Source organism: Mesoplodon bidens (genome assembly GCF_964165515.1).
Source record: "Mesoplodon bidens genome assembly, chromosome: 3".
NCBI lineage: Eukaryota > Metazoa > Chordata > Mammalia > Artiodactyla > Ziphiidae > Mesoplodon > Mesoplodon bidens.
In genome coordinates, this window is record NC_138178.1 from 100,884,085 (window position 1) to 100,910,117 (window position 26,033).

Sequence of the window (26,033 nt, forward strand, 5' to 3'; positions counted from 1 at the left end):
ACAGCCTCCAGCCTCCTTGGCTGTAGTGCAGCATCATCTGCTGAGTGGTTTAGGGGAAATATCATTGAGATCTCTGACTCCACTGTTTACCAGTGATATGGCCTCAGAAAAGTGACTTAACCTCTAGGAATTCAACTTTTTCATGAAGTAGGGCTGACTGTACTTAGTTTGTACATTTATTCTAGAAATTAAATGGCATAATATAGGTAAAGCACCTAAAACAGTTCCTGACACAGACTTATTATTTAAATAAAATTGCCCTAGTCAGGATGGTGAGGTTGCTTTGTATTTGTGCTATGATTAATATAAATAATACTTTGTACATACAGATTTAATTTGAAATTATTTAGAAGTGGTCTTTTATAATAATGTATGTATACAGAAACTTTTATAATCCTTTTAGAAACTCCAAATACCTCATTGCCAATAATTTCAACCCCTATGAATATTCCATGGAGAGCTCATCACAGTTTTGTCTCTCTCTAAACCAAATCAGCCCCAAAGAATGTATTGCACAGTGGCCACTAAGGGAAAAAATTTATCTTTTTTTTCTCTCTTGTGGCAGGGCTACAAAAATCAATAGGAAATACGCACAAAACATCCCCAAATCTTATGTTTTTAATGAACTTTTCTGGGTAAAATACAAACTAAAGAGCTATGCTTCCTCTCCCACCTATGTACACACAAACTTACCAAAAATGTAGTGAAGACAAGATTAAACAGTAACACCTACATTTATATTGATACTAACTAGCTGAGTTGCTTGCTGGTTGAACAATAAGGGATAACAGGAGCTTGCTCCAACCAAGACTGTCTATTTGTCCAACTGTCTAATTACCTATTGATTGATGCTGAATCAATTATCGCCAGCCCTTTATCTGTCTCTGCTCAGCATGGCTACTCTTATCTTACTGTTAGGCCGAAAGTACAGTAAACACTAAGCTTTCATCAGGATAAAAGGGAAATCTGATTTTCAGCCTAATGTGTTTAATCATTTCAACATTAGCCTTGAAGAAAGATTCTTGGAGGATACAGAATTGCAGTTTTTAAAAGAAATAAAGAAGGTACTTGGTATTTTTATTTATTTTTTATACAAAAGCAAAGGAACAAGATATTATGTATATCAAATATCTTCTTAAAAATGCAATTTCTAGCTTCTTCTTAGAGAACACAAATTTAAAGTGAAACAATTTTTAAAGTCCAATACAAAATTAAGAAAAACCTACCGAAGCTTCGTGTAAATATTCAGACATGCATTCATTCATTAACAAATATCTGCTGTGCATCTGTTACATGCCTGGCACTGCTCTGGACTCATGCCCTTGACGTCATAAATTTTGTAGAATTTAATGATTTTAAATTGCTGAGAAGAACTAAAAAGGCAAATAAAACCATGACTTGAACTAACTGCAAAGCAAATTCAAAATAAGAAAAGCTTTGGGAATTGACTAGATTTATCCTTAGAAGACCAAGATAGTGACTGAGATGCAAGCTTGGTCATGGCATACACATCAACGTCAAGGAGACAGGCACAGGAATCAAATTTATGACAAGAGGAAAACTGGGCTGCAAAAATGTCTTCAAACCAATATTCACCATGCTATCCAGTTAGGGTTCTGAAAACCCTGGGTAACACATTCTACCTACAGGAAAAACAAGGTTCAAATTCAAGGTTTTCTAATAGCTAATTAAAAGAAAGCAAGAGAGGGCTCCCCTGGTGGCGCCGTGGTTGAGAGTCTGCCTGCCGATGCAGGGGACATGGGTTCGTGCCCCGGTCTGGGAGGATCCCACATGCCGCGGAGTGGCTGGGCCCGTGAGCCACGGCCACTGAGCCTGCGCATCCGGAGCCTGTGCTCCACAACGGGAGAGGCCACAGCAGTGAGAGGCCCGCATACCGCAAAAAAAAAAAAAAAAAAAAGAAAGCAAGAGAGTAACCACAAGAGAACAGAGAGAGAGGGAGGGACTGAAATTGAGATTGAGGTTCTGTCTGTCATTGGATAAAAGCAAGCAGCCATCATCAAAAAGTCTATAAACAATAAATGCTGGAGAGGGTGTGAAGAAAAGGGAACCCTCTTACACTGTTGGTAGGAATGTAAATTGATACAGCCACTATAGAGAACAGTATGGAGGTTCCTTAAAAAAAACTAAAGATAGAACTACCATATGGCCCAGCAACCCCACTCCTGGGCATACATCTGGAGAAAACCATACTTCGAAAAGATACATACACCCCAATGTTCCTTGCAGCACTATCCACAGTAGCCAAGACATGGAAGCAACCTAAGTGTCCACTGACAGAGGAATGGATGAAGATGATGTGGTACATATACACAATGGAATATTACTCAGCCATAAAAAAGAATGAAATTCTACCATTTGCAGCAACATGGATGGACCTAGAGATTACCATACTAAGTGAAGTAAGTCAGACAGAGAAAGACAACATATATCGCTTACATGTAGAATCTAAAATGATACAAATGAACTTATTTATAAAACAGACATGGACTCACAGACTTCGGAAACAAACTTATGGTCACCAAAGGGGAAAGGTTGGGGGGAGGGATAAATTAGGAGCTTGGGGTTAACATATACACACTACTACAATATAAAATAGATAACCAACAGGGACCTACTGTATAGAACAGGGAACTCTACTCACTATTCCGTAATAACCTATATGGGAAAAGAATCTGAAAAAGAATGGATATATGTGTATGTATAACTGAATCACTTTGCTGTACACCTGATACTAACACAATATTGTAAATCAACTATACTCCAATATAAAATAAAGATTAAAAAAAAACCTAAAAATAAAAACAAGCAAATCCATCCCCACTTCATTGTTCAACCAGGCTGCCCTGTGGAAAGGATGTTACCATCCTTACAATTCTGTTTAATAACCTGGCACGGCAAGTGTTTGGAAAGAAAGTCTGTTATCTTCGGCTGGACTGAAACCTTAAGAGTTTTCTGAAATGCAGTGCTACTTCCTAAAAAGGGGGTAGGCAGTGCTCAAGTCAGAGCATTTGTACTCTCTTCCCTATTTGTGTCAAATTCTCTGTCTACCTCTAACTAGACTTGTAAAAAGAGTCTCTCTTCAATTGTGGAATAACACCAGGTTTCTCAAAACCAGCTAAAATGGTAGGAACACAATGGACACGGAATGGATATATGCCCTAAGCCCTCGTCGTTTCTTTTGTTTTCACGACTGAAAGGTTTAGTTTTTTTCTTTTACTACAGTAGAAAAAAAGAGAGAGAGAGAGAGAGAGAGAGAGAGAGGAAAACATGAAATCTACCATATTAACAACATTTTAAATGTACAGTACATCACTGTTAACTATATGCACACTGTTGTACAGCAGATGTCTAGAAGTTTTTCATCCTACATGTTGGAAACTCTATACCCCTTGAACAGCTATACTCCATTTCCTTCTCCCCCCAGCCCCTGGACAGCTTTCTGCTTCTACAAGTTTGACTGCTTTAGATACCTCAAGTAAACAGAATCATGCAGTATTTGTCCTTTTGTGACTGGCTGATTTCACTTAGAATAACATCTTCGAGGTTCATACATGTTGTAGCATGTGATAGAACCTCCTTCCTAAGGCTGAATAATATTCCATTGTGTTTGTGTGTATATATATATGTGCGCATATACATATATACATATGTGTATATATGTATTCCGTTGTGTGTTTGTGTATATATATGTGCGTACTGTATGTGTGTGTGCATATATATAAATATATCCATCAATGAACATTTAGCTTAATTCTACTTCTTAGCTACTGTGAATAATGCTGCAGTGAACAGGGGAGTGCAAATATCTCTCTGAAATCTTATTTTCAATTCTTTTGTATAAATACCTAGAAGTGGGATTGCTGGAGAATGTGGTAGTTCTATTTTTCTAATTTCTCAGCATCTTTACCAACTCTTGTTATGTTTTTATTTTTGATAACAGCCATCCTGCTAGGTTTTTTTTTTTTTTGCGGTATGCGGGCCTCTCACTGTTGTGGCCTCTCCTGTTGCGGAGCACAGGCTCCAGACGCGCAGGCTCAGCGGCCATGGCTCACGGGCCCAGCCGCTCTGCGGCATGTGGGATCTTCCTGGACCGGGGCACGAACCCATGTCCCCTGCATCGGCAGGTGGACTCTCAACCACTGCACCACCAGGGAAGCCCAAGGTGTGGTTTTGATTTGCATTTCCCTGATGTTAGTGATGTTGAACATCCTTTCACATACCTGTTGGCCGTGTGTAGGTCTTCTTTGGAGAAATGTCTATACATGTCCTTGCCCATTTTTAAATTAGGTTTATAAAAACTGAGTTGTAGGAGTTCTTTACATATTTTGAGATACTAACCCTTTACCAGACATACGGTTTGCAAATATTTTCTCCCATTCCATATATATCCTTTTCATTCTGTTGATTGTTTCTTTTCCTGTGTAGATGCTTCTTAATTTGATATAGTTCCACTCGTCTATTTTTGCTTTTGTTGCCTGTGGTTTGGTGTCATTTCCAGGAAATAACTAGCAAGACCAATGTTATGAAGCTTTTCTCATGTTTTCTCACAGGAATTTTACACTTTCAGATCTTACATTTAAGTCTTGAATCCATTTTGAATTGATTTTTGTTTATGCTGAAAGATAACAGTCCAATTTCATTCTTTTGCATTCGGATATCCAGTTTTCCCTGCACCATTTGTTGAAGAGACTATCCTTTCCCCATTTTTTAGTCTTGGCACTCCTGTTGATGATCATTTGACCACATTCATGTGGGTTTATTTCTGAGCTCTCTCCTCTGTTCTGTTGGTCTATGTCTGTCTTTATACCAGTAACATCCTGTTTTGCACACTGTACAACAGGCATACCTCGGAGATACTGCAGGTTTGGCTCCAGATCACTGCAATGAAGTGAATATCGCAATAAAGTGAGTCACACAGATTTTTTGCTTCCCAGTGCATATAAAAATTATGTTTACACTATGCTATAGTCTATTAAATGTGCAAGAGTATTATGTCTAAAAAAGCAATGTATATACCTTAATTAAAAATAGTTTATTACTAAAAAATGCTATCACTTGAGCCCTTCAGCAGGTGGTAATATTTTTGTTGGTGGAGGGTCTTGCCTCAGCGTTGATGGCTTCTGACTGGTCATGGTGGTAGCTGCTGAAGATTGGGGTGGCTACAGCAATTTCTTAAAATAAGACAGGAATAAAGTCTGCCACATCCATTGACTCTTCCTTTCACAGACAACTTCTCTGCAGCCGGCAGTGCTGTTTGATAGCACTTTACCCAGAGTAGAGCTTCTTTCAAAATTGGAGTCAATCCTCTCACACCACGCTGCTACTCTGGCAACTAAGTTTGTGTCATATTGTAAATCCTTTGTTGTCATTTCAACAGTCTTCACAGCATCTTCACGAGGAGTAGACTCCATCTCAAGAAACCACTTTCTTTGCTCATCCAGAAGAAGCAACTCCTCATCTGTTCAAGTTTTATCATGAGATTGCAGCAGTTCAGTCACCTCTTCAGGCTCCATTTCTAATTCTAGTTCTCCTGCAATTTCTACCACATCTGCAGTGATCTCCTCAAAGTTATCCATGAGGGTTGAAATCAACTTCTTACAAACTCCTGCTCATGTTGATATTTTGACCTCTTAGCATGAGTCACCAATGTTCTTAATAGCATCTAGAATGGTGAATCCTTTCCAGAAGGTTTTCAATTGAGTTTTCCCAGATCCATCAGAGGAATCACTATCTATGGCAGCTATAGCCTTACAAAATGTATTCCTTAAAGAATAAGACTTGAAAGTCAACATTACTCCTTGATCCATGGGCTGAAGAATGGATGCTCTGTTAGCAGGCATGAAAACAACATGAATTTCATTGTACATCTTCATCAGAGCTCTTGGGTGACCAGGTGCACTGTCCATGAGCAGTAATATTTTGAAAGGAATCTTTTTCCTGAGCAGTAGGTCCCAAACGTGGGCTTAAAATATTCAGTTAACCATGTTGTAAACAGATGTGCTGTGATCCAGGCTTTGTTGTTCCATTTATAGAGCACAGGAAGAGTAGAATTAGCACAATTCTTAAGGGCCCTAGGATTTTTGGAATGGTGAATAAGCACTGGCTTCAACTTCAAGTCACCAGATGCATTAGCCCCTAACAAGAAAGTCATCCTGTCCTTTGAAGCTTTGAAGCCAGGCTTTGACTTCTCCTTCTCGAGCTATGAAAGTCCTAGATGGGATCTTCTTCCAGCGGAAGGCTGTTTCAGCTACACTAGAAATCTGTTTAGTGTAGCCACCTTTATGAATTATGTTAGCTAGATCTTCTGGATAACTTGCTACTTCACCTTGCACTTTTACCTTATAGAGATGGCTTCTTTCCTTAACCTTCATGAACCAACCCCTGCTAGCTTCAAACTCTTCTTCTGCAGCTTTCCCACCTCTCTCAGCCTTCATAGAATTGATGAGAGTTAGGGCCTTGCTCTGGATTAGGCTTTGGCTTAAGGGAATGCTGCAGCTGATTTGATCTAGCTAGACCACTAAAACTTTCACCGTTTCACTTTCTTATCATCTGTGTGTTCACAGGAATAGCACTTTTAATTTCCTCCAAAAATTTTTCCTTTGCATTCGCAACTTGGCTAACTGGTGCAAAAGGCCTTAGCTTTGGGCATATCTCGGCTTTCGACATGCCTTCCTCAGTAAGCTTAATCATTTCTAGCTCCTGATTTAAAGTGAGAGATGTGTGAATCTTCCTTTCACTTGAATACTTAGAGGACATTGTGGGGTTCTTAATTGGCCTAATTTCAATATTGTTGAGTCTTAGGGAAGAGGGAGGTCTGAGGAGAGGGAGAGAGATGGGGGAATGGCTGGTTTGTGGAGCAGTCAGAATACACCCAACATTGATTCAGTTCCCCATCTTACGTGGGCGTGGTTCATGGTGTCCCAAAACAATGACAATAGTTACATCAAAGATCACTGATCGCAGATCACCATAACAAATATAATAATAATGAAAAAGTTTGAAATATTGTGAGAATTACCAAAATTGGACATGAAATGAGTAATGCTGTTGAATGGCACCAATAGAAATGAGCAATGTTGAGACATGAAATGAGCAATACTGTTGGGAAAAATGGCACCAATAGACTTGCTCAACACAGGGTTGCCACAAACCTTCAATTTGTAAAAATTGCAGTACCTGCAAAGCACAATAGATCAAGGGTGCCTGTAGTTTGTAAAGCTTCTAATTTAGGAAGTGGAGGACACTACCAAACAAATTACAAGAAAAAAATCAGAAGTAAAAAAGGGGTTAAAAAGCCCATAAAGAGTAGAATACATATTTTAAAATATTCTTAAGTCCAATATGCAAAATGACTAAACAAACAAACAAACAAACAAAAAACACGGAGGAAAACAACACATTAGACTTAATAAACAGACTCAGTGGGAGTTCAGTCAGCTAGTAAGTCCCGTCCAAGACTTCGGTATATATTCAGATCATTCCTGAGGTCGCTTGAGGTTGTATTTCTATAGGACAGACTTATAGAAATGGTTCAAAGAGCATGTCCATTTTACATTCGGATAAATATTGTCAAATTGTTTCTGATAGGTGCCATCAATTTATACTCCTGCCAAGTATTTGAGAGTGACAGTTTTCCTGTTCCCTCACCCACTCTTGAGTATTATCAATTTTCAAAATGTTGGCCAATATGATAGGTAAAATGTTTTTTCACTATTTGGCATTTTTAATGATTTAATAGTAAGGCTAACCATCTGATTACTGGTCACATGTTCTTGTGAACTGTCTTCGTATCCTTTTTGCTGTTTTCCAATGACTATCTATGGGGCTGGTTCAATGCAAAGAAATTTAAATAATGACATAGTTGAACAGCAGGAAGAGAGACTTACACAGAGACTGCTGTGGATAAGAGGCATTTTCTAAGGGAAGAAGGGGGAAGGGAACTACCTTTTACCGCGCCCCTACTAAGGTTTTATGCGCCTCTGCACACGAGCCAATCCAAGTGGAGAGTTGTGAATTGGGGGCAGTGAGCACCATGATATTGTAAACGTTTATCCCTTTAGCGGCCCCCTGTGGATTTCCAGAAAGGTAACAATACTATAGGCTCAGGAGTCCTGTACAGTCAGCGCAGTCACCTCACTGCTAGGGCATTAAAGCAAGGGGCACAGAACTAGAAGCACACTTTGTTCTAACCCAATTCTCTGTTCTGATATTTGTGATCAAATGTCATTACTCCTTACCTAGATTTTTACCTATTATCTGAGGCATTTTACCTTCACAGCAGAGTAGGTAGGAAGAAAACATAGAGGAAAAAAGACAAGATTGAGAAAACTGATGAAGAGAACAAACAAGGAAAAGAAAGAGGGAGGACAAAGGTTTTTTGTTTTTTTTTTTAAGATGTTCAGTTAGTTATCAACCAATAATTATGACACTGCTTTTAAAATATTCTTTTTTAGAATCACGGTCAAGTTTTGAGTAACCAGATGCAATTTATGGAGAACCTTCCACTAACTGAAAGTTCCTCTTGTTTTTCTTTTATTGTATCATATGCATTCTTGCTAAGCTAACTTCTAGACAGATAAAGTCAACTTCAAAATTCCTCTCTGAAGAGAAAGAAAATATGAGAGGAAGATAAACTAATCCTGGGTATTCTTCCCAATTCACTAGCTTCTCTAAAATATCATGGGCTTGAAAGAAATCACAGTCAACTTATACCTTCCCTATTTGCATTACTGAACAGTGAAGACTGGAGATCATAATGATTATCTGGAAAACTTTTAGAATCCTAAATTGCCCGAGGCTGTCAGATATTTAATAGCCTGCCTTTTTTATAGTAGGAACTTTTCTATTGAATACATTTTAAAAATAACCACAGGACTTTAAATACAAAAAACCCCATAACATATCAAATCATTTATTAACTAAAAATTTAATTAATCAGCACCAACCCATTCTTTAAGCATTCTGGTTGTTATTATCCTGTGGGGTTTTTTTGTGTGTGTGTGGTACACGGGCCTCTCACTGTTGTGGCCTCTCCCGTTGCGGAGCACAGGCTCTGGACGCGCAGGCTCAGCGGCCATGGCTCACGGGCCCAGCCACTCCGTGGCATGTGGGATCTTCCCGGACCGGGGCACGAACCCGTGTCCCCTGCATCGGCAGGCGGGCTCTCAACCGCTGCGCCACCAGAGAAGCCCTATCCTGTGTTATTTTAACAAATGTTTAAAGTTGTCTGGCCCAAGTCAAAGGTTCCCAGCAATGCAACAATCTAAGTAGAAATACAAATAAAACTAAGAACCAGAGCCATAAATACAACAGTCCTGCCCTCTAGCTTTTAGCTTGAGCCTTCTGAGCTGTCATATTCCCTTGACCAGCTATGGACAGTGACAGGCATCATCATCTGGTGACTGGTCATCAAGAGAAAAATCAGGAGACCAGCCTTCTATTTCTAGGCCTGCCCTATCATCCCACACCAATGTTGAGACACAAGTCAGTCCAATTCAGCAACACTCACAATATGCAAACTCCGATGTTGGTGCACTGCAGGGCTATAAAGATTAAAAATAACATATATTTACACACACACAAACACATACACGTATGTATATATATGTACATATATATACATCCTTGTTCAATGGGAGTTCAAAGACCGGTTTATTTATATGAGAGAACTCCACATAAATAAGTCTGACATAAGGGAGCTATTTACAGGGATCAGCTAACATGAAGAGTTTCTAATTGTTCTTAGGTATATGTTACCTAAAAAATGCCAGGACGCATTGAAAGTGGGGATTTTAAGTGAAATGGCTGTTTCGGGCAGAGTCTTCCTCTGGGTAACCTGAAAGCATTTCCAGAAGCGTTACACTCAGTGCCTTTTTCCTGAAACGAAAGTCCAGGTCTCACCTCTGGAAAACCTCTCCACGAGGGAGAGTTGAGAGATGAGAAGCTCTGCAGACCAGGACCTGCAACCAACACTATAACCTAAGCTCCCCTTACCCACGCAGAAAGGGCTCCTTCCAGGCCACGTGGCCACTGGGGCCACTGGGGGTGAAGGTTCTGCATCAGGCATTACGACCAGCCAGCAGGACGGGCTTTCACACTGCAGACCCTCAGGCCAGTCCTCCACATTTGACTGTTGGATATTGGTAGAATTCCTGACTTTATTAGTCCATAGCTTCATAATGTGAATGTCAAATTCATGGTTTTCCACATGGATGTGGAACAGGTAGGCAGAATTATGCCTTGAAGCTCTCAATGTGACCTCCTTCCAAGTGGGTCCGGGGAATAAAATGCCCATTTCAGTGTGTTCGAGAAAGATATTTCAGAAAACATTTATGAGAGAGTATGAGTACTTATAAAAGTTTGCTCATCTACTGAATATTCTGTTTTAAGTGGACTTTAGAATCACTTAGCTGTTAGCGTTGAAGAAACCTGCAGATGTTGCCTGACTTACCCTCTTCCTTTGGAATGGCCCAGATATTTAAGGATGGACCTTACTTTAGAAGAAAGCTCACACTTTAAGAAATTATTACAGTTACAGGCATATAACAGACACATATGTATAGCCATTTTCCATCAAACAAATAAAACGCAATCCTACCTCAGCTAATTGTAAACACAACCTAAATTTTTCATCCTATTCCTACTCTATGACTGCTCCCCATACCCGTTTTTCATTCTTCTTTGTCTTTAGCTGCATATTACTTGATTTGTTATAATCCTTAAAATCATTTTCTAGTATTAAGTAGCTTTTGGCACCAAAGCATTTCACTTTATGTCTGACTGGAATTCCTCATGCTTCCATTTCAAACAATCTTGTTCTGCTCTCAGGGAAGGCAGACAATGGCTGGTCTCACCATCCTCTACACAAAGCTCCTTCATAAACCTCAAGCCCATCTTTTTTTTTTTTTTTTTAAAAACAAGCGATGCTTTATATAAAAGCCTTAAAAATCAGTTTTTGAGAAGCATTAGCAAGCCCTCAGTTTATCTTGGTCCTATCTGGAGTCAGCTGAACTTGGCAACACATGGCCTTCTCCTAGGTATAATTACAGTCTGGAGGAGAATGCAATTTGTGCAGCATTCCACTGACCTACAAGCTGACCTTGTGCAGGGGCAAATTCACAGGTTGTGTGAAACCCTATTAGACATGCCTAGTTTAAGGCAAAGCCTTTCCAGACCCCCGCCGCATGCTAGGATTAGGGCCTGTCACACACGCGCACTATTACATCGCCTAAGGACCTCTCGCCATGCCTTCCAGAGAGGGGGAGGCAGCCCCACACCCCACACTGTCTAAACCTGCACCTTGAGCCCGTGCATCCAAATCATTATTATTTCTTACATATGTGGATTTTTAGAAAAATCTGCCTCGTTGAATAAGAATGAAGACAGGAATGGGAAGACAGATTTGCTCCAGTGGAAAAACCACACCCTGACTGCTCAACTAGAAAAGTCTTGCCAGACAGACCAAGAAAGAATTCCTGCCAGGTCCAGTGGGATTTTCACATCTTCATAAAATCCATATATATCTTTAGCTTTCTGCCTGAGCTTGGCAGACGTGGCCAGAAATAAAAATAAAAATAAATGGTCTGGATAGGCCATGAATGCTGGAAGCACGCTTGGCCAAGTGAGTTCGGCACAGCTACAAAATAAAGAGAATCACAGAAGCCTTCTTCTTCCAGGGAGCCCTCCCTGTCTGAAAAAGAGGAGTCATTTCCACACTCATACCTAAGCTAAACACCAAACACATTGAAACCTAAAGCAGATCAGGTGGGTATTCTGTTCTTCAGCTTAGGCCACACATTAGAACTTTCTCAGTTTCAGTTGCGGGATTTCCATCTCCAGTGAAGTCGGTTTTATCACAGAGCCTGGAGGACAGGCCCCACGTCTAGTTAAATACAGCCTCATGTGTTATCTCCAAGGAACATCTTTCGGTCACTTCAGGCAAATTAAGTACATGTGAAATTTGCTGCCTTTGCCTTCCTCCACCAAAAACAAATAAATGAAGCATCTACATACATGGGTAGACATTTACTTTCGAGACAGTGATATGTATCACATCTCCACGGGCAGGACATTTTCAACTATAGAGAACAAATGAGTCCATGGCTTGCCTCTCTCAGGGAGATCAAACAACACAGTGGAGAATACACAGAAAGGAGACAATCTGACTCTCCAAAGCAAAACTCTGAAAAACACTATTTCTATTTTTGTGCCTTCAGACTGGCCATATCTTTTGCTTATGCTTCATATCAACACTCACCAAATTCCACTACTTGGCAAAACTACAGACATTCGGAGGCTGGCACAAAGCACATGTGCTACTGATGACAAGTCAGCTTGCCTCCTTAACAGTAATCCTTTGCATTTCTAAGGCACTAGCTTCCACACGGACCAAGGTACTTTCATAATGACTGCTGCATTTATCTTGAAGACATTCGCATGGACTAGGTTGAAAAGCAGGTAGAATCCTATGGTGGAGATGTAGAAATGGATGCACCTATCCTAAGGGCTTTAAGCTTGGGTGACTGAGCTGATAATATCCTCTGGATTCCTCCAAATCACGAATATAAATCAGTATGGAGTCTGAATTTTGGCTGGATTAGAAGGCGGTATCTTCTGGGGATGAGATATGGTATATATCAGGGAACCCCTAGGTTTTAACTTTTACTGTCATTTAACTCTCACCCATTCACATACTCCCCAAATTAGAAATCCTTATTTTATAAGTAATAGAAATCTAATTTGGAAAACAGAGTGTTTCCCAATGGACATTCCAAGATGTAACACAAGATGATACACGGTCATGAGGCATGGTAGCCCATGGATGTAGGCCTTATAAGCACCCTCTCCCCTCTCCCAAAAAGACAATCATGGAAATAAGCAACTGACACAATCCCACTTCACAGCTGTGGCCAGCCTTGTGCCCTCCCTGACACTGCTAATGTGATGGTGACTGGAGATGAGACAGGTAAGCAACTACTTTTCCCAGCCAGTACCAAGAGCTAGGGCCAGCTGGAGGGGAATAGCAGGACCAGAGTTGGCAGCCATCTTGCTCTCTCCTCAGGGAGAATGTGCGTTCCCTTGGAAACATGCATTTGTTTCTTGGTAGGTGCTCAGGAAAATAAATGCTGACTCAGGTTCCTTGTCCCTTCTCCTGCACTCCACCCCCTGCCACTCTTTGGCATCACACCCAGAGGAGCTGGTTGGCGGGCTCCATGGTGCCATATTATGAAATGTCACCTGACTTGGTGTAAACAAGCCCTCGCCACTGATGGCCAGCGTGGGTGGGTATCCTTCTGGGTAGTGGCCTGCATCAACTGGCCTGATAAATGTCATTAAAATAAGCTTTCCACACGCAGCCTGATATCTGTGCCACCAAATGTTTCAAGGGAAACTAAGCTGCACTGTTCTGTCAAACCATTAGGTCTGAATCTCTTCCATGGCCTTATTTTTGGGGACACGTAAAATTGCTCAGATGAAATTTACTTTAAGGATTTAGGCTCTTCACCAAGAAATGTGAAAAGGCAAATTGTCATCCTGTCCTGCGTCTGAGAACATATTTGGCATCCCATTCCCTTACTGATGAGACAGAAAAACCCTTTTATTGCTTTTTGGGCTAGTGAATTCTGTTCAGAAAGCAAATGGAGAGAGAAGGCCACAGCAGGTGAAGGCTGCGGTGGGGCAGGAAGTGAAGGGCACAGTGGGATTGGGGGGCGGGTGTGGGCAGGAGGTACCTGTGCTGGTTTTGGAGTTTTCCTGTTATGTAGAGAACAAACTCCAAAAACAAAATCACATGCATTTACTCTTGCTCAGCGACTCAGGAGAGACATCAGTGCATTAAGTGTCCTGTCTGCAGACAGGACCAAAACTACGGTCACACCAAGGTACAGATGAGAAAAGTCATCCTATGATTTCTTAGTGCTCAAGTCCCCTTAAAGAGTGCTTGCCTTAATAAATATGAAACAATTCTAAAACTGACAACTAACCTGGTGAGAAGTAACTAGACAGAGGGCTATACAGCAGAAAAGAAGAAAAAAGAGAATAGAAGAGTATGAAGATATCAACTTCTAGTGAAACATAAAACAAAAACACAAAAATATTCAAGACTCTGATGATGTGAATACTAAGCTTTGGTGGTCAGAAAGTGAGAGGAAACAGGGACTCTCTTTGGGACAGATGTTAATGTCAGGACAACCTGGGAAAGCTCAATTCCATACCTTCAGGTGGGCTCCTGTCATCATGGCTCAACTTTCTCAAAGCCAGGAACTTATTCCATACATGTAACTCACCCTTTAACAGCAGGAAGAAAAAGTTATTTCCTCTGTTTTAGGAGGGATGGGAGCACAGTGGTTCATTACTCCTGATACACCAGAGGCATGATGCCACAGGACCTTTGAGTCATGTTTTACTTGTTTTTTGTTTTACATTTCTTTATTACAATCTCACTTCAAATTCCTGTCTCAATAACCAATCTGCATGCCTAGCAAAGACTGGGAGAGTAAATGTTCCTTCTCTTCCCCTTCCCACCCTACTGGACCTAGCACTGAAGAGCAAAGGGAAAGCTTTCTCTCCATGACTCCTAAGTTGCATGGGAAACATCTCCATCCTATATACCTCTATATCCTGTAGGCAAAGCCCTTAGAGAAGTTTGGTGGAGACACTAAAAAACTGTCTGTGGTATAAGGCAATTAACAACCTCTGGGATATCCTCTAGAAGTTTAGGGTGCCTGTGAATTAACAGGGACATCCTGAAAAATACAAAATCTCATTCACCAGGTATGGATGAGACCTGTTTTGGATGGAACTGTATTCCCCTTAAAAAAGATATGTTGAAGTCCCAACCCCTAACACCTCACAATGTGACCTGATTTGGAAATAGGGTCATTGCAGATGTAATTAAGATGAGGTCCATACTGGAGGAGAGTATACCTCTAATCCAATATGACTGGCATCCTTTTAAGAAGATGGCCATGTGAAGACACAGAGACACACCAGGAGAAGGTCAAGTGTTGATGAAGGCAGCTGTATGCCAGGGAATGCCAAAGATTGCCAGCAAACCACCAGAAGATAGGAAGCGTGGGGAGAAGGATTCCCCTACTGGTTTCAGAGAGAGCATGGCTCGGCCAACACCTTGATTTCAGACTTGTAGTCTCTGGCACCGTGGAGACAATAAATTTTCGTTGCTTTAAGTCACCCAGTTCATGGTAGTTTAAGTTGGCCCTAGGAGACTAATACAAGGAGTCAGAATGTTTTATTTATAATAAGCTTCCAGGTGATACTTATGCTGCTGGTCCATGGATAACACACTTTGAGTAGCCAGGTGACTGCAAATGAATGAATGAATGAAGTATTTTGTTTACTATCACTGGCACTCAGCACAGAGCCTGATATATGTTTGTACGTTTATATAATCCCTAATTCCTAGAGTTTTTTTTCCTGCTAACTAACTACTTGGAAACGTACCCCTTCCTCTATCAATTTCCATGGAGTCCTCTTTCAAAGCTAGCTGCTCAGTCAAGGAGTACGGCTTTCTCAGATAAGGCAAATCCCAGGTACACAGACAGCCATACTGCCCTCCAAAGGATTATAAATAACAAAGTTTATAAGACCTTTGGGCTTCCTGCCTTATTTATATAATTTTTCACTTGATATTAAGACACTGAATCTAGTCTCATACATATTCTTCCAAAATCTAGAGTGTTAGGCTTTTGAAAAGAACACATGCTAATAATTACTCCAAGCTGGTTAGAGATAATGGGCAACAGAAAAGTTATTATCTTCAATGTCATCATATGTCTTTGATATGATAATCATTGCATTCAAGGTATCAGAAATGATGGATGGTCTTTGATTTCGAGTGTACCATGATGCAAATTACCTGGCTCTTTCTCACTCCTGCTTGGAAGGCGAAGAGCTAGTGACAGTGGGCACTCCTAGCTTCAGGGCCTCCAGCCACTAGACAGCAAAACCTGTGACAAAACTCAAAGAGAAACACTTCCTCTTTAAAGATACCTAGGGCTACTTTCCTTTTTCCTTTTATGGACATACTTCATCTAGAACAACCTCGCACATAGTTTTAATTTGCAGCTATTGCTGTAACATGCATCATTTACTACCTAAGTCATTTTACCCTGTTAACTTTCTGGGTAACAACAGATGACATAAGCACCGCATTGTTTCTAAGGAGGCTCCCTGAGTTCCTTCTATAAACATAAAATGACGATTCCAGGAAATGTTAGTAAGAAAGGAAAGATGAAAGAGCATGGTATACACATATTTTTAAACTGCTACAAGTTTTGGTTAAGGCTTACAGTCTATAACCCAGCACATTTCGCCTAAAATTAGTCTTTATCATCCTCCCTACTCTCACGGCCCATCTATCACGGAAAGAAAACACATTATATTCTTCAGTCATCCATGGGAATGGAGTAACATCACGATCCAAAATATTTATTTGCCATCATCCATGAAGAGTGAGCCTCTATATCCATCTTGGCTAGAATCATGAATATATGTTCCCTGAGGTTCCCTCATATGGACAGGTCACCTTCTGATAGTATGAGTGCAACAAGCACACAGTAGGGGATTTGTCCAGGGTCCTCCAGATGTCCTACTTCTACTCCTATGTTCTTTCCCTAGCAATACATCTCATTCCAGCAAGGATGTGCATGCCTCATCCATCATGTTGAACAAGGCAATAGCCTCTAAGATGTGAAAATCACAACTATTTTTTAGTTTTAAGGTAGCAGAGTAAAGGCCTGTCCACTTCCCTTTCTCTTATAAAATCAACCCCAAATGATAAGACTGAGGATCAGAAACACACAATCTACCTCCAGTGAAACTAGCAGACCCCCCTGATTTCCAAACAGAAACATAGAGGCAAAAGTAATTGAAAGAGGGCTTCCCTGGTGGCGCAGTGGTTGGGAGTCCGCCTGCCGATGCAGGGGACACGGGTTCGTGCCCCGGTCCAGGAAGATCCCACATGCCGTGGAGCGGCTGGGCCCGTGAGCCATGGCCGCTGAGCCTGCGCATCCAGAGCCTGTGCTCCGCAACGGGAGAGGCCACAGCAGTGAGAGGCCCGCGTACCGCCAAAAAAAAAAAAAAGTAATTGAAAGAATGGTAAATTCCATGGCAGAGTAACAGAAGGACAAACCTAACTGTCTGCAGAGGAAGGCAGAATCTTGGACATGCATGAATTAGAGGCACCACATGCTGGGGAAGGGTGAGGTAGGGAGCTAAAAATAAGGGGATTATTTAAAAGTTAGTATATGGTACAACTAGGTGCCAGGTGTATAATCCCATTTATCATTATCTGGAAGTATAGTTTCTAGACAAATTCAACCAGACAGACTTGGGACTTGTGGACATCAGGCACAGGAGAAGTTGGGATTGAGGTCTTGTACTGGAATGTAGTCATTTTCAGAATTCCACATCCTTTCTTGGATTCTCTCTCAGAAAACTGGCAGTCAGGCTGACACCCCAGCCCCCAGAGTCAGGTGCCTGGAGAAATTCCACCTGGAAAAATGGATCAGTCTAAGAGCAAAGATAAACAGATCCTGTCATTCAGGGCCCACCCAAATAAAATGGCTGGTCTGCAACTGTTTACCCTACTGTGAGACCCGCCATTGGGCAAACCTCATCCATTCATACTGAGCTTCCATCCAGGTTTATCATGCCTTGATCTTATACATAAAATAGCAGCCAAGGATCGCCAATTATTTGAGATAATCCTCTAATGTGAAATACAGAGGTCACAAACAAAAAAATGTAAAAAAAGAAGCTTGGAAGAAGAGACAGATGGAAAGTAAAAAGCAAAGGAAAATGTGAAGAAACTATAATTTATAAATTCAGGAAGGTAACTGATTTCTTTAAAAAATGAGCTTCTATAAATTCACATAGAATTCTGAAACACAAAAACCCTTGTCTACCAAAATAGGAAGTCCATGGTGACTGTTTAAAATTGTATTCACAAGAGACAGCAGAATACCAGACAGATGGCCAGAGAGGGCATTGAAAACTGGTGCCCCTGGGGTTCAAGGTGGGAGCGGAATGGGGGGCAACAGGAAATCTTTTTTTAACAATTTTAAAAGCTGTGAAATATTATAGAAAAGAGTAGCATGTGCACATTTATGTATAAAGGACAACAAAAGTAAACCATGTACAGGCGTACACCTTACCAAACAGAGAACTGTTAACACCTTCAAAGGCCCTCTATCTTCCCCTACAGTTCACCTCCAAAGGGCCCATGTTTTCTAAATTGTATATTTATTCTTCCCTTGCTTTAGAAAAAAGGTTTTGCCACAAACGTATGATTTCATAAAAATTTTTGACTTTTTATGTTTTTAACTTCTGACCAATGGAATCATTCTTTTGTGACTTGCTTTCTCCATTGAACATCGTGTTTAAGAATCATCAGTGTGGGGCTTCCCTGGTGGCACAGTGGTTGAGAGTCCGCCTGCCGATGCAGGGGACACGGGTTCGTGCCCCGGTCTGGGAAGATCCCACATGCCGCGGAGCGGCTGGGTCTGTGAGCCATGGCCACTGAGCCTGCACGTCCAGAGCCTGTGCTCCGCAACGGGAGAGGCCACAGCAGTGAGGGGCCCGCGTACCGCAAAAAAAAAAAAAAAAAAAGAATCATCAGTGTGGATGCATGTAGCTGTAGTTGAGTCTTTTTTATAAAAGCTGTGTAGTATCCTGTGATACTCCTCCACTCTAATGTTGATGGCCATTGTTGTCATTTTCAGATTTTTGCTATTATAAGCTATGCTTTTACGAACACTCTCACGTGTCTCCTGGTACAAAGTTGCAAAAGTTTGAGCAGAGGCTGTACACGAGTTCACGTGAACTAGACAGAGACAAACTGTTTTCCAAGCATATAGAACAGCTGACCTTCCCATTAGCAGCAATCAGAGTTCTTACTGCTTCACACCCTCCCAACATTTCACAGTTATACTTTTTGATTTCTGTCAAGCTGGTGGGCCTAAAATGGTATCTCTGCATTTCCCTAGTTGTTGACTTGTTGATCATCTTTTCATTTATTTAGTGACCATTCATTCCATGACAAGCCTGGTCATATCTTTTGCCCATCTTTCTATTGGAAGGCAACCATTTTATTACTGACTGGTAAGAATTCTACATATATTTTGGGTAGTAATTCTTCTTCAGTTAAATATGTTACAAATGTCTTCTCCAAGCTTGTGGCTTATCTTTTCATACTCTTTGTGGTACCTTTTGAGGAGCAAGAGTTTAAAAATTTTCAATGTAATTTTATCTAATGTACTTATTTCTTATTTGATATGCTTTTTGTGTCTTTTCCATGTGAGGTTAAAAAATATGCTCCTATATTCTTTTTTTTTAAAAAACTATTAACTTTTTCCTTTCTCATTTATGTGCTTGATACATCTGGAATTGATCTTTATTCATGACATGAGGGAGGGAATCTACTTTCTTTGGAGAGATATATTTTTTTTCCAATTTTTAAAGTACTTTTTTTAATAGTCACTTTTGCCCACTGATCTGAGAGACCACATTTGTCATATATTAGTTTCCAGATATGCATGGATCTGCCTCTGAACCCTCAATTCTTTCCATTGATCTTTGTTTTTTTCTGCACCAATTATTACCACACTATAGCTACCTTACTGCCTATTGCTTTATTTTTCTTGATATGAGGTAGAATAAGCATCCTAACTGGTTTTTCTTTGTCAGAATTTTTAAATTTTTTTGAATTTTATGTTTACTGTTCCCTTGCTTTTTAAAAAACAGTTTGCCACAAATGTATGATTCCATAAAATTCTTTGGCTTTTTATGTTTTTAACTTCAGGCTAATGGAACCATTTTTCTGTGACTTGCTTTTTTCACAAAACATCATGTGTAAGATTATTTTGAAACTCTGCTCTTCTATACAAATTTTTAGAATAAGCTTGTCAAATTCCAAATAATCCTACTTAGATTTTGATTGGAATTACTTTGAAACTAGAAATTAACTTGGGGCTAACTGACAACTTTATAATATTGGTCTTCCTATTCATGAAAAGACTATGTCTCTCCTTTTATTCAGGTCTACTTCAATACTTTCGCTATAATAATTTTTTATTCATTGCTGGATTCCATTTACTAATACACTGTTTAGGATCTCCACATCTATATGAGAGAAATTGACCTGTAACTTTTCTTTCACTTCCTGTACTTGTCTGGTAGTGCTATCAAGACTATATTCTAGCTTTGATCATAACATTCTCTATTCTCTCAAGTATTTTGTGTAAGAAGAAAATGCTTCATGTAATAAAACCATCTGGGCCTGGAACTTTCTTCATAAGAAGATTTTAAACTATGGACCCAATTTCCTTAATATTTATAGAACATTCCAGTGTTCTATTTCTTCTTGACTCTGTTTTGGTAATTTATATTTTTCAAGAAAGTTTAAAATTTTATGTTATTTTCATTTATTGCCAAAAGTTTGGTCATGGTATTCTCTTATACATTTCTATCGCATCTATAGTTACATTCACTTTTACTTTCCTATTATCTTTATTTATGTTTGTTTGTTTTGCTCAATCATGCCTAAAGTTACTGAATTTCGGTTTCAAAGAATAAACTTTTGACTTTACTGATCTTCTATATTGTATTAAATTTTTAAAAAAAATTTCCATTCTCATCTTAAAATGCATTAGGTTGAACCATATGAAATTCTAAATATTTGATCACATTTGACCTGCAAAAATGGCCTTTCCTATTGTTCAACCTAATTTTTCCTTCAAATTTCTTTGGTTTGTTTTTCTTTTTCTAGCTGTTAATTTTGGATGCTTTATTTTTGACCTATCTTTCTTTTCTAATATAAACACTCATGACCATACATTTTAGTGGTATCCTTTGAGTCTTAAAAACCAGTATTGTTTGAATTATAAGGGTTTTCTGAACCCCATTATAACTTCTTTCTTGATCCGTGAGTTATTTTCAGGTGTGAATGTAAATGTTAAAAGGCAAGGAGGTTTTTGTTACTGACATATTTAAATTATCTTTTTGTTACTGGTAAATTATTTCTAACTTAATTTCATTTTGGCCAGAGGATGGTCTGTATGAAAAATGGCGTGAAATTTGTTGAGGTTTTCAGGACCTTTGTTTTTCTTAGGTCTTTTAATATTGCTCGACTCTTAAAATTAATCCATGCATTATGCTGTTGGAAATAAACTATAAGTCAATTCAATCTGATTATTAATATAGAAACCAACGTAAAATATCACACTTTAAAGAGCATCATCATCACCTAAATCAGTGATTCTAGACATGATTATATTTATTTATTTATAGTCTATCATGTTCTAAAAGGAGTTAAGGAAGCACCCTTATGTTGCCTCCCAACAGCCGCCATACTTAAAAATTGTACTTCCAACATAGATTACTATGAAAGCCAAATAAAAATAGTACTGGAAAACGCTGACAAATTTTATCATCTTTTTGTTGTACTGCGTGGTTTTCTCTTGGCACACCTTGAGGATGTTCATCTCTGAGCATCTAGCTTAAATTCATTTGTTTTAATTACACAGCTGTGTCCCAATGGGACACAGACAGACAAATGAGAGGGTGAGATGGATCTCTGCTAGCCCTCTGGGGGTTCAGGAGTCATCCTTGCATAAGAGATGAAGCTTCTGGTTGGAATCCAACCTCCCGTTCTCTTTTAGGGGTGACACTAAGGGATTTTTCATTGTCCTTATTCCTACTCCTGATGGTCATGACGATGGTGGCAATAGTGTGGTTGAACCAGCAAATATTTATGCATCAGACACGCAGCTAAACACTTCACAGATTATTTTAACTCTCACAATCACCCTTTGAAATACGTACTATTATTATTCTCACTTTACAGATGAGGGAGTGGTACGGAGGAGCCTTAGAAAGATGAAGGGACTTACTCCATGGATAAAGTGATGACTCAAAGAAAAAGCCAGGCCTGTGTGGTTTCCAGAAAGCCCTGCTGAACCACGATGCTACCACCTTCCATACTTAGACTAGTCGTGACTCTTGGTGCCCTGGGTGTGCAGGAGGAAGCAGCTGATTGGAAGCCTTGAAACTGGCTTCCTGGTGGCTCTGGGGCAAACACACACCAAGATCTGAGTCAATTGGTGTGAACTCCCTGTGCTGGCCTGTGAGTCTTACTTTCTCTTCCACATACCTTCAGCCTCAGAAGCTCATCCCTTCCACTGGTGGCAACTGAACGGCTGTGTCCTACAGAGCTGAACTGTTCAGATACCTCCACATCCCAAGAGCATAAGTAATACACAACAAAAACATCACATGGCCCAGTTTCTCCAATGTCTTACTAAATCATTCTAAACATCTCGTATGCTTTAGGCATTTTGCTGCTTTTCTGAACTACATTCTTCTCTAAGCAACCATCTCAGTGTCTCATTTTTTCCATTAGTAAGATGATTATAGTACAGAGTGAACTATTTATAATGAGGCCCAGCTCAGGCATTGTGGCTTTCAGTTAGCTACATTTTAAATCCATCTTTCTTTGTTAATTAATGTGCCTTACCCAGTGTTGTAAGTAACACTCATTTATGTTCCTGAATTGAGCAGGGAGGAAAAGAACCACACCCGGAGTGAAAGATCCAAGGTCTTCAGAATCAGTACGAATGCCATGACAACTTGAAAGCAAAATTTAAAAGTTAGTTTTTGTGTTTGTTGTAAACTAAGGAAGTTGTACAAGAGAGTCTACAAGACAGTCAAAAGTGATGTGATAACTGAGTCCTGAATTAACCCCCTGGTCCTTGCAGCTCTACACTATGTTTAAAGACCACGCCCCCACCTCCTAGGACATTTTGCACATGCAAAATGTCTAATGTGACTAATAAGGTACCTAGCATAAAAGTTAATGAATGAAAATGAAAACACTAAAACTCAGGTTATTTAGTAACCACGGCCTGGAGCCAGGTCCCAATTAAACCACTCTGGTGGTGAAGGAAGGGATGAAAATGCCCAATAGGTTCCATCTGGCTGCTCCTGTGGGTCAGTCTAGAGCCTCACGGCCCTTTCAAATCAGCCTCCCCACCTTCTCCTCTCCCTTACGATTGAGGGGCTAAGGGCAGTCCTCCTCACAGGGTACTGGGGAAGTCCATGTAAAAAGGGCTTGGCAGCGAAGGAATCCAGCTGCAAGCAAGCACCACTCCCCAGCTCTTCCCAGCCCAATCCCTTTTGTCATTCATTTCTCTGGAGGGCCCCTAACCCTCCAATCCCATTTGTACCCCACCGAGGAGATCTGATAATGGTCCTGGCAGAGCTGTGGCTTTTCAAAACTTCTGGCAGGGGCCTCGCTGACCCATAACTTGCCTGCACACATGACTTCTTCTCATACTGTCTTTGTAAATTGACCATGGCTAACCTTGCTGCCCTAATCAGATCAATCAGAATAACATTTCTTTAGCTGCTGCATGCTGGCAGCCTCCTGGGCTGAGGCGTGACTCTGAGTCAGGCTCAGATACTGAAGGCGGATTTTGGAGTTTCCAATGGTCTCAGGTTTCCTTAGCTTTTATCACAGTTGGTGAGCTTTGTCAGGCCCGTGTTTACAGCCATGCAAATTAGCCTCAGCTGGAGAGAAACCAGGTCAGGCCTAAAGGAAATCAAGCTCTGGGCTAAAAGGTACTTTATCAAAAATTGTAAGTGTAGCCATAGTACTGGGGGCAAGCCAGACTGTCCTAGGAAACACGTGGACGGCTGTGTCTGGTGAAACCTGAACTCTTGGCTTGGCCTCTGGACCCTGGAAACGTTATGGAGAGATGGAGGGGAGAGTGCCACACCAGCAGAATGGGGCTGGCCAACTCGGCCATTGGCTGCTGCCGCCAAAGACATTTTCTGTTAAGTAGAGACAAGTGTGAGGAGGGAAATATTGCATCTTTGGGGGAAGCAACATTGTGTTTGTGAGGCTGGTTTGCAGTATATCCCACATTACTCACTGACGAAGCAAGGTCCCAATGAGGTTGCATTCTACTCACACACTCGTATACACTGAGTTTTAAAATGCGTGTGTGAAGGTGTCCACGTACAGATATGATCTGATACTTTGCATCTGGAAAGCATCTTTAGAAACATCCACTCCAGAGGCCATGACAGTTACAGAAACTAAGGCCAGAGAGGTTACGTGACTGGACACACAACTGCTAACTAGTTACCTTCAAGACCAGACCTCTGGCACCTTTCCATTGCAGGTTTCCCCATCAGATTCCAGCCCTTCAATACCCCAGTACATAGAGAAACTTGGCTTATTTTAAAATAATCCTCCAATACGTTTATGTCTCTTAAGATTAGGGGATTATTAAAATACTAACAATTACTCCCTGAGCTCCCACATACCTGTGACTCATACACCGTGGTGCTGATGGTGTCAGGCAGTCTGATCTATGGGTCTGAGCGCAGAGATGTTGGTTCACATGTGACGCCTCTGTCTAACTGCCCTCTAATAAATAAGACAAAAGCTGGTGGATCTTGAGTGTCCCCATTTGCAAAGTAGAAGTGATGACCCTATCCCTGGAATTCATCTAATTAAAGTTTACCTTTTGACAGATGAGAAATCTGAGACCCAGAGAATTTAAAGAACTTGCCCAAGATTCAACAGTTGGCTAAGGTCAGAGCCATAAGTAGAAAGCGGGTCTACAGACACCAAAGCCAGAGCTCTTTTCACTAAACAATGACCAGGAAATAAAATTCAGACTTCTCCAAGTGAATATAAAGTCAGGACTTGTAGTTACATTCAGCCCAACAGACCATTTGTCAAGTGATTAAGAACACAGATTCTGGGGTTGTTGCTGGATTCATCTCCTTGCTCTGCCACTTAAGAGCTGTATGATGCTGGGCAAGTTACATAACCCCTCTGAGTTCCAGCTTCCTCATCTAAAAAATGGCAATAATCATAGAACCATCTCACTGGGTTCTTGTGACGACTGGATAAATTTTTTTTTTTTTTTTTTTTTTTGCGGTACGCGGGCCTCTCATTGTTGTGGCCTCTCCCGTTGCGGAGCACAGGCTCCGGACGTGCAGGCTCAGCAGCCATGGCTCACGGGCCTAGCCGCTCCGTGGCATGAACCCATGTCCCCTGCCTCGGCAGGCGGACTCTCAACCACTGTGCCACCAGGGAAGCCCCACGACTGGATAAATTAATACATGCTAGGCATTTTGCCAAAAACTGCTCCCCTAGCATTAACCATTATTATTGCTATTGAAATCTTGTTGTCATCTTCACTTGAAAGATTCTACATAAATACAAGGTTATTAAGACTTCTGTTCGTGTTAAGCACATACCTATGGATGCATGTGTATGTGTATGGGGCTGTTTTGATCTTTGTGTATATTGGAGATGTGTGCACTCTGCAAGGTATTTATGAGTTCATTTTGGAAGCACCCATGTGACCTGGGTTTTTGACTTAAATAAACATATAAGATCTTTGGTCGTTCTTATTTCCTCACATACTTCTAGCTTAAAACTGGAGGCCAGAGAAGTCACTGCCACCACCAAGGTCCCTACACTGGCACTCAGCCTCAAACCATTGTCTACCTCCAGCCAGTCACAGTCTTAGAAAACGTCCTGAATTAAGCATAAATGAATGAGGTCCAGGAAAATATAGGTGAGATTTCCAAAATTTTACTCAACTAGGAGTAAAGAATAAAATACGTAAAAAACCCCCCAAATATTTAGAATTGTTGTCTCATAGGATATCTTGTAATATCTAATCAAACTTCTTTATTTTCCAATTAGAGAACCCCAAATCTATATTCAAATACATCTTCCCTCCCTTTAGAAATGGACAATTAAAAAAAACCTCGTGTGTGTGTGTGCGTGCAGTGGGGAGGTGATTCCAGAATCAGTCCCAAAGGGGCTAAGTCTAATACTTCATAAATTTTTATATTGCAGTCACTCATTCTAAGCACTGGAACTATGCCTACTAATGATTTCTATTCTACTAATACCTACAAGCCTTTCTAATATTCCTTTGGCTCCCAATACTTTGAGTGGATAATTTGCT

General features: G+C 40.5%; 1 protein-coding gene across 8 annotated transcripts in view; it reads right to left on the reverse strand.

Annotated features, from left to right (window-relative positions):
- The window catches only part of FMN1 (formin 1), a gene marked incomplete at its 5' end in the record, with an annotated part of 410,703 nt that overhangs the window by 182,250 nt on the left and 202,420 nt on the right, over positions 1 to 26,033 (reverse strand). Inside the window, one exon of one of the 8 annotated variants that reach the window (XM_081226864.1) lies at positions 21,930 to 22,183. The exons of the other annotated variants lie outside the window; for them this stretch is intronic. Of the gene's footprint in view, positions 1 to 21,929; positions 22,184 to 26,033 lie in introns of those variants that run through there. 8 annotated transcript variants of the gene reach the window in all.